An 11,832-nucleotide genomic window follows, 5' to 3' on the forward strand; every position below is an offset into this window, starting at 1 on the left:
CCGCGGCCACCTTCCCTGCCGGAGCTGCAGATGTGGCGGAGCGGCCGGGCGCCGGGCTGACGTGCCAGGGGAGCCCGCGCCCCCTAAACCTCGCGACCCGGCCCCCGCCCGCCCCGGCCCCCTCCCCGGCTGTGCCCCTGTCGCCCCCGACAGCCGGAGCCCGGAGACGCCCCCGCCGCCGAGGTAAGAAGCCCCTGGGCGTCGCGCTGTGGGGATCGGAACCGGGCAGGGGGGCTCGCGGGGGCGGGCAGGGGGGCTCGCGGGGGCGGGCCGGAGGGTCGGCTGTCGCCGCCCGCGCCGCGCCCCGGGCCATTGTGAGTCCTCGCCGAGGCCCCGCGCTCGCTTGCTGCTCACTCTTCTCGCTGGCTCACGCGCTCCCTCCCTCGCCGGCTCCTCGGCCCCGGCCCTTCGGCTCTTCGCCTTTCTCCACCCTTCTTTCCTCCCTCCGCCCGGAGGCCGGGCGGGAGCTGCGGCCGGACCCGGAGCGGGCGCAAACTTCGGCGGGGAAGTTGGGGGGCCGCGGCGGGGGCGCGCTTTGGGTTGCGGGGGCGCCCAGCTCGCCGGAGGGTACCGGATCCTGGGCACGAAGTTGTCCAGAGCCGCCGCGCAGCTGCCCCTCCCCATGGTTGTCCCCACTGCGGCGCTGGGGCTGTTTGGAGGAAAAGCTTTGAAAGGTGCCTCCTCCCTAGTCCCGGAAAGTCTCTCCTCTGCTGCCCCTGGGAAGCCCCTGCGCTTCCTTGGGCCTGGGACGGGGGTGCCCATGGGGGCCGGGCCAGGGGGCGCTGCGGTCAGGACTCCTGGCCAGCACTTGTTCTTGCCTTAATGGCTGGGTGGGAGAAGGCGAGGGGCCTGTCTGGAAGAGTGAGAAGGACAGCGGTATACTGACCCACCTTGGGGAAGGTCTGGAGGTGGCCAGGGAGGGGGCTAGGCAGGTGCACCCCGAAGGAAGGCGATGCCTGCTGTGCCCTGTTTCCCCGCCGCCCCCTGGGTTGCGGCTGGAATCCAGGCTGGCACCTGGAGGCATTGGCATACTGCCCTGCCCAACCGGGTACTCATGCCACAGCAGGGCAGCCTGCCGCCTGTCCAGAAGAGCCCGCCCCGCTGGCCAGCGGGTCACCGGGCAGTGATGGTTGCAGGGAGCTGCCGGCCCTTCCCTGGGGCCTGAGAACCGGGAAGGGATGCCGGGAGGAGCCCTGGGCCCCCAGCCATCACGGCCAGGATCTTGGCTCTGGAGAGAGCCCTTGACACGGAGGGTGCAGCCAGGCCAGCGGGACTTGGCCAAGGCCTGGGCTCCCGTAGTACTTGGGCTGGGCCAGGGTCAGGGTCTGAGCCTTGGTCCCTGGAGGCTGCACCCTGGGTAGTAGGGTCCCACATGCCTTGTCCTGGCATTCTGGAGGGAGGTGGGGTTTAGGAGGCAGCTAGGGAAGACAGTCTAGGAGATGAGAGACACGCAGGGAGGGCCTTCTTCACCCCTAGGCTCAGTCTGCCCACCCCGCCCACCCCTCCTCTGGGTGCCGCGGTGCCACAGCTGTTCCAGCCCAGCCCCCACATCCTTCCCTGGTGACCTCGGAGGAGCCTTTCCCCCTCAGCCCTCCTCCTTCCCTTCTCCCTCTGGGCCCAGGCTGGGCCTCCCAGCTGCCCCAGCCCTGCTCTGAGGGAGGGGCTGCACCTGGGGGGGGGGTCCCTTCTTGGGCACCCCTACTGAGCTGCAGCCCATTTCAGATACCTCCCCAGCTTCGCCTGGTGGGTGCTTTTAGCCAGACAAGTTGGAAGTGGTGCCGGGGGTTGGGGCAGTGTTGGGGGGGTAGGGACCCCTTGGAAACAGCCCCGTTTTCCTTAGCCCCTTCCCCTCCCCCTCCTTTCCAGAGCTGCCATTAGTGCTGACCCCCTTGACCCCCCCTTGCCTGCCGGCCCTTCCCAGTCTGTGACCTTTGACCTTCGGTGTTAAATCCCTCCAGCTGGGCTCTTCGTCCTCTGAGTGACCCTGGCCCAGGCCCCCTGGGGGACCTCTTCCTGCTCCTGGCTCACTACACAGGACACCTGCCAGTCCCTCCCTCATTGATGGGGAGGGAGTGCCCCAGAAAGCCAGTGAGTCACCCTACTTCCAGGCACCACTACTTTTGGGGGCAGTGGATCTGGGGGATTTGCTGGAGCCAAACAACAGTCTGGAGGGTGAGTAGGAAAAGCCCCTGGCTTGGGAGTCTGATGTCCTGGCTTAGAATGGCTGGACCACCAACACCCAGGGGTCCTTGGGCCAAAATCCTCCTCTTTCTGGGCCTTAGCTTCCTCACCTGTAAAGCCAAAGGTGAGCTTCCTGAGGTCCAGAGTATGAGAAGACTGGGGGGCTGGAGGGATGAGCGGGGGAAGTTCAACAGAAAGCCAACTCTCAATTATCGGTGGACGGAGCCAGTAGGAATAAATGGATGCCACTGATGATCCAAAAACCTCATTTTAAACAGTTGCGGGAACGGTGTCCCCCCAAAGCTTTTGTTGGGTCTAAAAAACCCAGCTGCAAAGGGGTAGCCACAGTAATTTTGATTTCATCCTCTGCTTAGGCTTCCCCCCCTCCCCAAACCCCGCCATGGGCACGCAGTGCAGGGCCAATCGAAATCGGCCACAGGATACAAAGGTCACCAGGGCCCCTTCTCTGGATCTAGAGGGAAGCCTAGACTCTCTTCTTCCAACCGTGCTCTGGCCCCCCTCTCCACCCTCCTCCCCAGCTCGCCCTTGGCTGGGGAGGTAGGAGTGGCTTCTTGCCACCTAATCCTCTGAGGGTCTGAGCTGCTGATAGAAGGAAGAATGTGTCTTCCCCGTCAATTTTCCCATGTGCACTTCCATCCACCGCGACTCACATGGAATCCGAATTTTCCACTTGGGCGAGGGGGAGGAGGTCGGTGCTGGGCAGAGTTTGGGGCAATCCAAACTCTGGGTGAGGGAGGGGAGGAGACAGCTGCAGCTGGGGGAACCAGATGTTGGAGCAGGCTGTAGTTGAGCTCTTTGGGAGATATTTGGGGTGGGGCCTGGGCGGGCACTGGCATCCCTGCCTGTGGGGCGAGAGGGGAGGTGTGCCAAGGAGGAGACGGCAGCTCCGGCCCTTTCCTCCAGCTCCAAGGCCTCTGTATCCCAGGTGAGGCCCAGGAGGCCCCTCACTCAAGTGGGAAATTCAGATTTCAGGGGCAGGAACTCTAGGAGGGTAGAGCCCTTGAGCTGGGTGGAATGCAGGTCCTGCCTTTTCCAAGGCTGCACAGAAAAGTCTCCCTGGCCCTTCTCCTCTATTCAGGATTATTATTCCCATTTTATTTTTCACAACAGATAACTGAGGCCAGAGGGGTGACCACTGGATGGTACTGGGTGGTCCTGCCTTAACCCAGATCAGTACCTTTCTCAGAGGTGGTGAGCATTCTCGGCTGGCAGGGCAGTAGGCTGAGCAATAAAGAGCCGTCCCCTGGCTGATGATGGGGCTCTGGGGCCATTCAGAACCGTCTGGATCTCCTTTGCGGTCTGCTCTCCCCCTCACTCCTGGGGCTGTGAAAAGGCCATGTGGCTGGGTGTCCACCTCCCTGAGAACACAAGACATAGGGATCACGATACCCATCCCTGCCTTAGCCTGCTGCCAGGCCTGGCTGTGGGGACCACAAGCCTGGCAGAGCCCTTGAGAGCCATCTGCTGCAGTGGCTCCTGTGATGGCTGCCTCAGCATCACCGTGGTGAATTCTGATTCGGGTGTGGATGGAGGGGGAGGGCTCGGCATTTTCACCAGCACCTCTAGTGCTAGCTGACCAGCCAGGATCGGGGGTCACTGCTTTGATCCTGGGGACAGGGAAGGACTTTTAGGGGGCTTATGCAAGTGCCCAGCTTGGAGTAGACTCAGGTTTCTCTCCCGACTCCAACTTACTACTCTGAACCCCTGCTGTCTATCCAACTTACGACAATGGCAGTAGGTGGGATTGGGGTACTGAGGTGGGCCAGGGGATGGGGAAGTATGGGGAGTCACCTCCTAATCCCTTGAAAAAAATCAAGTCACACAGTGTCTTCCAGTGGCCCAGCCAACGATGAGGCATTCACCTCTGTCACCTGGGATCGCCATAATGACCTTGTCAGGTAGATCCATATATTCCTATTTGACAAATGAGGAAACTGAGGCTCAGGATGGAAAAGGGCAAATGGGGATCTGGGTCTGGGCTCCTGGGCCTGCTGTGGCTGGAGGGCCTGGTGGCCAGTCTCCCAGGCTGGGATGAGAAGGGAACCCAGCTGTCAACCCCACTGTGTGCACTGGTGTGCACTGGCCCCGAGACTCAATCCCTCCCTGGAACTGCTGGCCCATCCCCCACAGCCTCAGACCTCTCGCCGGGGGAGGGGAAACCTGTAGGGTGTTGAGGTCTGGTGGGCCCTGGCCCTAGCACTCCTTCCCATTCCCCTCTCGAGCCTGGGTGGCATAAAGGGCCCCTTCTCCCTGCACTCCTGGCTGAGCTCTCCCTCCTAAGCTCCCCAGGCTGGGCAGGCATGGAGGTCCTGGCTCAGGGACATCCTAGGGTACGGAGCTCTGGTTTTCCCCTGTCCCCCTCCCCCCACAAATGGGATGGAGGGTTCTGGGTGACCAAATTAGACAAGGCCTGGGGGTCAGGGAGGTGGTATGTGAGGTCCGTTGGGGGAGGGGACTTCCTCTGATCCAGATGACCCTGCTGGGGGTGGGCAGAAGGGGCTGAGAATCTTCTGGTGCCATGAGGGTGGGGGCTGGTGGCTTGGGCTTCCTCATGCTCTTCGTATCTGCTGCCTGGGAGGCTAGGTAGGATGTACCACAGGGAGGGGCCAGCGTGTGAGTTTGTGACATGTGTGCACTCACACTCCTGCTGCCTTGGCAGATGGTTGCCCTTGGAGGGGACTTAGCACTGGCCCCCTCCACCAGTCATGGCCAAGGATGGGTGAGAGACCGGCAGAGGCCTCAGGAAACTGCCAGCCAACTGAGTCAGCCCACACTGGGAGCCTCCAGGAAAACACCCTGTGTCCAGCAAGGGTCTCTACCACTTGCAAATGCACTCCAGGCTAGCATCCCCAGTTGGACCCTGGGAGTAAGGAGGCCTCTGGCGGCTCGGGGGGGGAAACAGACTCTGGGAGCATGGTCTGAGTTCACTCAGGGTCAGAGGGGGACCAGAGCCTAGGGCTGTCCAGTTCTGCCCCCTGAGATGCCAGCTGAGCCTGGGATTGCTGCCCCTCCAGCTCCATTCCTGCCCCCATCACTGCAAAGGTATGAAGTGTGGGCAGATGTGTCCAGAGGAAGCCTTCTTCCCTCCCCTCCACCACCTACCTGGGTCTGACTGGCAAGTCCCAGCCTGCCTGAGCCAGGTGCTCCCCTGGGCAACCCCCTTCCATCCAGACCCCGACCCCATCCCCACACCTTCAGGCTGAGTGCCCTCACAGCTGTGATGTCCCTCCCACCCTGTTCTCCCTGTTCTGGAGTGCATCTCCATTGCTGCTGGCTGTCTACCTGCCAGTCCTGCCCTTATCCAGGACACAACCCCCCCCCCGCCCCGCCTAGGACACCTAGTGGTTACTCTGCTTGGTCCTGTGGACCCTGGGCCCCAAGGGCCTGGAGCAGACCTGGACCTGCCTGACAGGGCCCGATCCAGTGGGCGTTTCCCTCTGGAAGGAAAAGAACATTAGGTAGGTTTGGATGCTACCCCCATTTCTGGTGGGTTTTGCTGCCCAGAGTGGAGACGAATATGGGGTAGAGTCCAGAGTTCATGCTGGTGCCCTGCTGGGCTTGGTTTGCCCCAGCTGTTTTGGGGGTCCATGCCAGGGCTGGGTAGGGACTAGCAGGAGAAGCCGAGGAACTGGGACCTTCTGGTCACCCTACAGACCAGGGCGTGGCAGGCTGCCCCTCCCTTCTCCAGGTCTGTTGCTGGGTCCCTTGCTCTGGAGTAGGAGAAAGAGGCATCTGTGTAGGGACCAGCCTAGCTCTCACCTTGACCTTGGGCAAGTCATTTTCTCTTTGGGTCTCAAGCCCCTCCATACCTCAATTCCTCATCTGGGTGGTGGGCACAACATGTGGATTCATGCATTCATTTGTTCATTGAGTACAAGCTGTTTGGGAAAAGAAAAAGGCAAGTGTCACTATGTTAGATTAGAAGAGTGGTTAGTATGTTTGGCTCCTGTTCTATCCTAGGCCAACCCTCCTTTCCTGGGTGGGGAAACTGAGGCCCAGAGGCTTGCCCCACGTAGAGTCGGGACAAGACATCCCTGTGTCCAAAGACATCCCTGCCTTCTGTAGCCCCCCATTCCTGGTAAGAGGTTCCAAATGCCAGGTGCAGGGGGAGAGGTCAAAGAGCCAGGGCATATGCCACCCTGTGTGCAGGGCCAGACATCCAAGGCGAGCTCAAGAGCTGGTGCTGTCAGTAGCATTAGTGAGGACTTGGACCAGGGGCAAGTGTGGCAGGCAGCACAGGGTCTGCTGGGCTAGGGGCCCTGCCCTCAGCAGTGTGGACTGAGGCAGAGCCTATGCCCAGTGGGGGCTCCCAGGCACCTGGAAGAACAGGTGGCTACAGCTGCAAGAGGCTGAGGCCTGGAAAGGGTGAATCAGGGAAGGTTTACTGGAGGAGGGGCAGGAAGGGAGGAACAGCTGGAGGAGGAGAATGTGGAGTGTGGAGAGTTGTGGTGCAGGATCTGGCATCTGGAAGGTGAGCATCAAGCTTGCAGAAAACAAGCACCTTGAGAAGAGAGGTGCTGAAGGGGACAGCCTGGGGGCAGGAAGCTCTGGACTGAAAAGGAAGATGCCACTCTCTTCTATGTGGAGCACTCAATAGCTACCCAGTGCCGTCCAGGTTCTGGCCCAGCCTCCCTGTTGAGTTTCTTCCCCACCCTCTCTCATCCTTTACTGAAGGGCACACAGGTTCTTTGTGGGTCAGGTGGGGCCACACCTCCAGGCCTCTGTAGACCTTGGGGTCTGGTAAACCCAGTTGCCCTCAAGTTGATTCTGACTCATGGTGACCCGTGTGTATCAGAATAGAACTGTGCTCCACAGGGTTTTCAGTGGCTGATTTTTCAGAACTAGATCCCCAGCCCTTTCTTGCGAGGTGCTTCTGGGTGGAGTCAAACCTCCAACCTTTCAGTTAGCAACCGAGCATGTTAACTGTTTGCACAGCCCAGGGTTGGAGTCTGGTAGATGAGGTGAATATCCCAGTTGGACCACTTATGAGCTCTGTGACCTTGGCAGGCATCTCAACTGCTGAGCCTCAGTTTCTCCATCTGGAAAATGGGGATGATAGTACCTAACTCATGGTTGTTGAGAGGATGGATTTTTATCGCCTCATATCCATGTGTCTAACGTGGACCTGCCCCCTAATACTCAGCAAAAACAGCCCACTTCCTAACACTGTTTCTTTGCCTGAGTTTCCCCCACTGTGGTCCAGGCCCCTCAAGGGCTAGGGTCTGTCCCATTCACCCATGGGCCCCAGAGCCATGAGGAAGGCCTGCTGTTAGAATGAATAAATGAGCGATTGGATCTGGAAGCAGGGAAGGAAAGGCCAAAGTCCAGACAGAGCCTGCCTTCCCCCTTCCCCTGCCCCCAGCTGGCAGGTGCTGTTCACACTGGGCCTGGTGCCTGTGCCCAGGTCAGTGGCATGCACCCCCAGGACATGGGAGGCTGCATTTGGTGAGCTGGCTTCATACCAACGGCCCCCTCCAATAAGCTGAGAACTCCTTTGTCCTGGGCCCTGGTGCTGGAACAAGGGGTTTCCTGCTGTGCCTGTCCTGTGTGCCATGTGCCGGTGCACAGGTGTGACATGTATGCATATGCCTGTAGGTCTGGGGGGCCATAGGTGCCTGTCCTGTGGGGCATGGGCCAATGCCTTTGCTGGCTGAGTGCCCAGACCCGCCTGCCCACCTATGAGTGGCATTGCTGCCTGGCAGGGCTCCAGCTGTCTCCACTCGGCCTTGCTGGATATGTGTCCCCATCTGGCTCCCCTGGTGCCTGCTCCTCCCAGGGATTTGGGTGGCCTGGGCCCAGCCCTTCCCTCCCCTCCCAGCTCGGGTGGGCAGGCACAGGGGCTGCTTGGCGGGCTCTCCTCTGGCTGAGGCCCAGGTGCAGGCAGTGCTCACGGCCCCACCAACCCCTCCACCCCCCCGCCCCCACAAGCTGGGCAGACAGGAAAATACCAGACATAGTTGTGCAAAGGTGGCTGCAGGCAGGCAGGCAGCAGGGGGTGGGAGCCACAACGGGGGCCAGAGCCACCAGGCCAAGGCGGGGCCTTGTGCCAGGGTGACCCTGCAGCTGGATGGGCACGCATGCATGTGTGAGTGGCTCCCTGAACCTGGGTCGCCCTGCTGACCTCAGGGAAGGAAGTAGAGTCAAGGGAACACTGAGAAGGTGGGGCTGGTGAGGGGCTGAGGAGTCAGCCCGCCTGGCTTCCGGTTTCCAGCTTCAGCTGTGCCTCCAACTATCTGGGTGACCCTGGCAGGCCCAAGTTACTGTGTGGGGGGCACCCCCAACCCGGGGCCAGAGACAGCAGACCTCAGGGCTACCTGCTGGCTCTTCTGCGCCAGGAGCCAGGCCAAGGCTCACTCTATGGGACGCTCCAAGTCCCTACACCTGCTGGTGAGCTGGGACCATAATTTTGGTGCCTGAGTTACCAATGAGGAAACCCAGGCTCAGAGAAAGCCACAGGGCCCTGCCTGAGGCCCCACAGCCAGGGGTGACCCAGGGCTGGTACCAGGTAGCCTAGCTCTGGGTACCACACTAGACACCCAGGAGCTGGTTCCTCCAGAGTTGCTTACGGGGCTTCCCGAGGTCAACACAAAGCAGAAGGGGCCAGCCCCAGGGACACTTCTACTCCTTCCAGGTGGGATCTGCTTTCCCAGGGGGTCTGGCACCCCAAGGCTGGCTGAGTGCCCATCCTGGGATGGGGAGGAGTAGGTCTGCTGAACGTGAGGTTCCTGGGGAAGGTGAACCCCCGCACTGTCCCAGGAAGTGCTGCCTGCCCTGGCCTCTCTCCTGGGACCCCAGGCCCCAGCCTCGGACAAACCCCCTCTCTGCAGCCTGCTCTTTCCAGGGCCTCTGGTGCTCTTTTTTTTTTTTTTTTTTAATGGAGCTGGGCTCTAGAAGGTGGGCTGGGTCAGCTGTGGTCACTTCACAGGATAGCAATGTGGCCTGAGGCTCTCTGAGGGCCACAAGCTTGTCTGAGGTCTCACAATGGGTAGGCAGGGTAGGGGGAGTCCCGGTCTCCCGGTTCAGAGCAAGACTAGAAGGTCTGTGGGTCCAGAGAGGAGGGCCAGCCCCCTGCTCAGCTGCCCTCACTGCTCTGGACCTGGTCAGACCTGGGAACTCAGCCGTGGTAGCACTTCATTCAGCAAGCTTTCTTAAGCACCTACTGTGTATCTGGCAGGAAACCCTGGTAGTGTAGTGGTTTAGTGCTATGGTTGCTAACCATAATGGTCAGCGGTTCATATCCACCAGGTGCGTCTTGGAAACTCTATGGGGCAGTTCTAGTCTGTCCTATAGGGTCGCTATGAGTCAGAATCGACTCATGGGCAACGGGTTTGGTTTTTCTTGGTTTGGTGTATCCGGCACTGTTCGAGGTGCTGAATACTATATACTGCTGGAAATTTAAGTCATGAGTGGATGTGCAGAATTTCACTGATGTTCCCAAAAATCCGGTAGGGGGTTCTATTACTATTGTCATCAATCCCAGTTTGGAGATGAGGATGATGAGACTCAGAGTGGGAGTTAACTTGCCCCAGGTTACATGGGCAGTAGGCAGCACAACCAGGCTTGGACCTGGAGGTCTGAGCCACCCTGGAGCCCTGCTCCACTGCCTTGTCAGGAAGCCAGGCTCTGAGAGGATGAGGCCTGCCTGGGGGCCCCCACAGGCCTTACCCCAGCCCCCTTGTCTCCGCTGCTGGGTGCTGAGGAGGGCGGAGCTTTGGCCCAAGCAGGGAGCGGCAGCCTGTTCCCAGGAATGCATGACTGCTGGGTCATTTGTTTTGGCAGCATATCTGCCCTCAGCTTTCCAAGCAGCCCCCCAGCCCAGCTGGTCCTTTCAGCGCCCACCCACTGTCTGATGCTGTCCCTCCTAGGCTCTGCACTAGCCCCCAAAAGCCCCTTTGCCTGCCCCTCCTCATGCCTATGGGCACAGGAGCCGCTTCTGGGCTCAAAATCTGGCTTTGCCACAGACAAACCATGTGACCTTGGACAAGTCCCTTAATTCCCCTAAGCCTCAGTTTTTGAAGCTGTAAAATGAGGAAAAAACAGCACCTGCCTCAGTGAAGGGGGCTTGACAGGTGTTGGTGCATTGTTTGTTGACACCCATGACTCCCAGTCTTGCCCCTGCCACCCACTTGTGCACCCTGGGGTGGTCACCTCTCCTCTGGCCTTCAGTGTCCCCATCTGTAAAACCAGTCACCAGGACACACATGGAGAGGCCAGAGCTGAGGGGTCTAGGGGAGGCCATGGATTCCTGTCCCTTTCTGCCTGATATCAGGAAGACCACATGGGCTTTTGAGAGTCGTGTCTTGGGCCCCTGCCCCCAGATCCTAGGCTGGACACAGACCACAGCTGAGCAAAGGGGCAGTTTCAGGTCTGCCCTGGGAATAAGGGGTGTCCTTCATGGTGCTCTCAGCCCCACGCTGATGCATCCCAGGTCACTCACCTCAACCAGGCTGCAGTGGGGTGGGCAGGGGTGGAGCCCCCAGCTCCCAGAGGGCCCTGTCTTATCTCTGCTTCCTCCAAGGAGACCCTAATGGCTCTCAGAATGGGTGTGCCCCCAGCCAGCTGCATCCCCACCGTACATACACGCACCCACCCCTCCAGGCTCGATGCCAGCCCAGCTGCCCTTCCCCAAACAAGAAAGGAGGAGGGGCTTTAGCCAGAAGCCAGCCGCTATGAGGGGCTTTAGCCAGAAGCCAGCTGCTATGAGTCGCAACCCACTCAACTGCAGCGTGTTTTCGGGTTTTGGGCTGCGATTAGCCGTGTGACCCCGAGCCTTGGTTCTCCCATTTGTAGGACAGGGAAAATGACATCATCTATTCACCACAAGGGTGTTAGAGGGTTCGCTGAATCCACCCCCTAAAGTGCCTGGCACGTGGGAGGTATTCGCTGGGTGATGATCAACCCCCTCCTTTTCAGAGCTAAGAGCCTGCCTCTCCGGGCCTCAGTTTCCCCGCATCCTGGACCAGCGCCCTCCAGTCGGGAGTTGGGGTGGGGAGTGGGCTGGGGCAGGGCCCGGGCCGGGGGCGGGGCGGAGTCCGCCGGGGGCGCTGCAGCCCCGGGCGCTGCAGCCTGGGACAGTCTGCCGGGGCGGCACAATAGCAGCCTTTGTCTCGGTTCTGCCAGCGAGGGGGCGGGCGTGCGGGAGCGGAGGACGGGCCCAAAGAAGACATCCCAGCCCACCCGCCGGGTGACCCCCCCGCTCGGGGGTGAGGGAGGGCCGGGCGCTGCCCCTTGTCCCCGTCGCCCTGGTGGTCCCGCGGTCGACCCCGCGCGCTTCCTCCCTCGCCGCCGCCGCTGCCACCACTTCCTCCCGCGCCCTCCGCTCTAATTAGTTCCTTTTGCAGCTAGAGAAGCTGTGCCGAGCGGGTGGTCACCTCGGTGCGGGCCCCCGCGGGTGGCACGTTGCGTTCAGCGCCTTCTGCCCGTCTCCTGGCCAGGCACTGCGGACAGATGGGGTCCTTCGTTTCGGATCTCACAGCCACCCCGCCCATTTAACCAGCGGGGAAACTGAGGCACGCAGCAAGGCTCAGAGGAGGCCAGCCCTGGGGGATGCGAACATCATTGGTTAAGAACCTTATCTGCTGCCCGGAGCCTGTAGTTCACCCGTCACCCGGGCTGGGAGGCCCATCGCAC

General features: G+C 60.7%; 3 protein-coding genes across 3 annotated transcripts in view; 1 reads left to right on the plus strand and 2 right to left on the minus strand.

Annotated features, from left to right (window-relative positions):
* The window catches only part of TFAP4 (transcription factor AP-4), a 54,677-nt gene extending 49,370 nt beyond the window's left edge, over positions 1–5,307 (minus strand). Inside the window, exons 1-2 of the mRNA XM_049903023.1 lie at positions 3,994–5,307; positions 3,380–3,560 (exon numbers count right to left, since the gene is read on the minus strand). The gene's annotated coding sequence lies outside the window, so the exon portion shown is untranslated. The remainder of the gene's footprint in view (positions 1–3,379; positions 3,561–3,993) is intronic.
* Positions 1–11,832, plus strand: part of GLIS2 (GLIS family zinc finger 2) — a 20,444-nt gene continuing 8,612 nt past the window's right edge. Inside the window, exon 1 of the mRNA XM_049903012.1 lies at positions 1–183. The gene's annotated coding sequence lies outside the window, so the exon portion shown is untranslated. The remainder of the gene's footprint in view (positions 184–11,832) is intronic.
* The window catches only part of PAM16 (presequence translocase associated motor 16), a 25,127-nt gene continuing 18,801 nt past the window's right edge, over positions 5,507–11,832 (minus strand). Inside the window, exons 6-7 of the transcript XR_007519556.1 lie at positions 11,574–11,741; positions 5,507–6,080 (exon numbers count right to left, since the gene is read on the minus strand). The gene's annotated coding sequence lies outside the window, so the exon portion shown is untranslated. The remainder of the gene's footprint in view (positions 6,081–11,573; positions 11,742–11,832) is intronic.

The sequence above is a fragment of the Elephas maximus genome, chromosome 12, assembly GCF_024166365.1.
Source record: "Elephas maximus indicus isolate mEleMax1 chromosome 12, mEleMax1 primary haplotype, whole genome shotgun sequence".
Lineage (NCBI taxonomy): Eukaryota > Metazoa > Chordata > Mammalia > Proboscidea > Elephantidae > Elephas > Elephas maximus.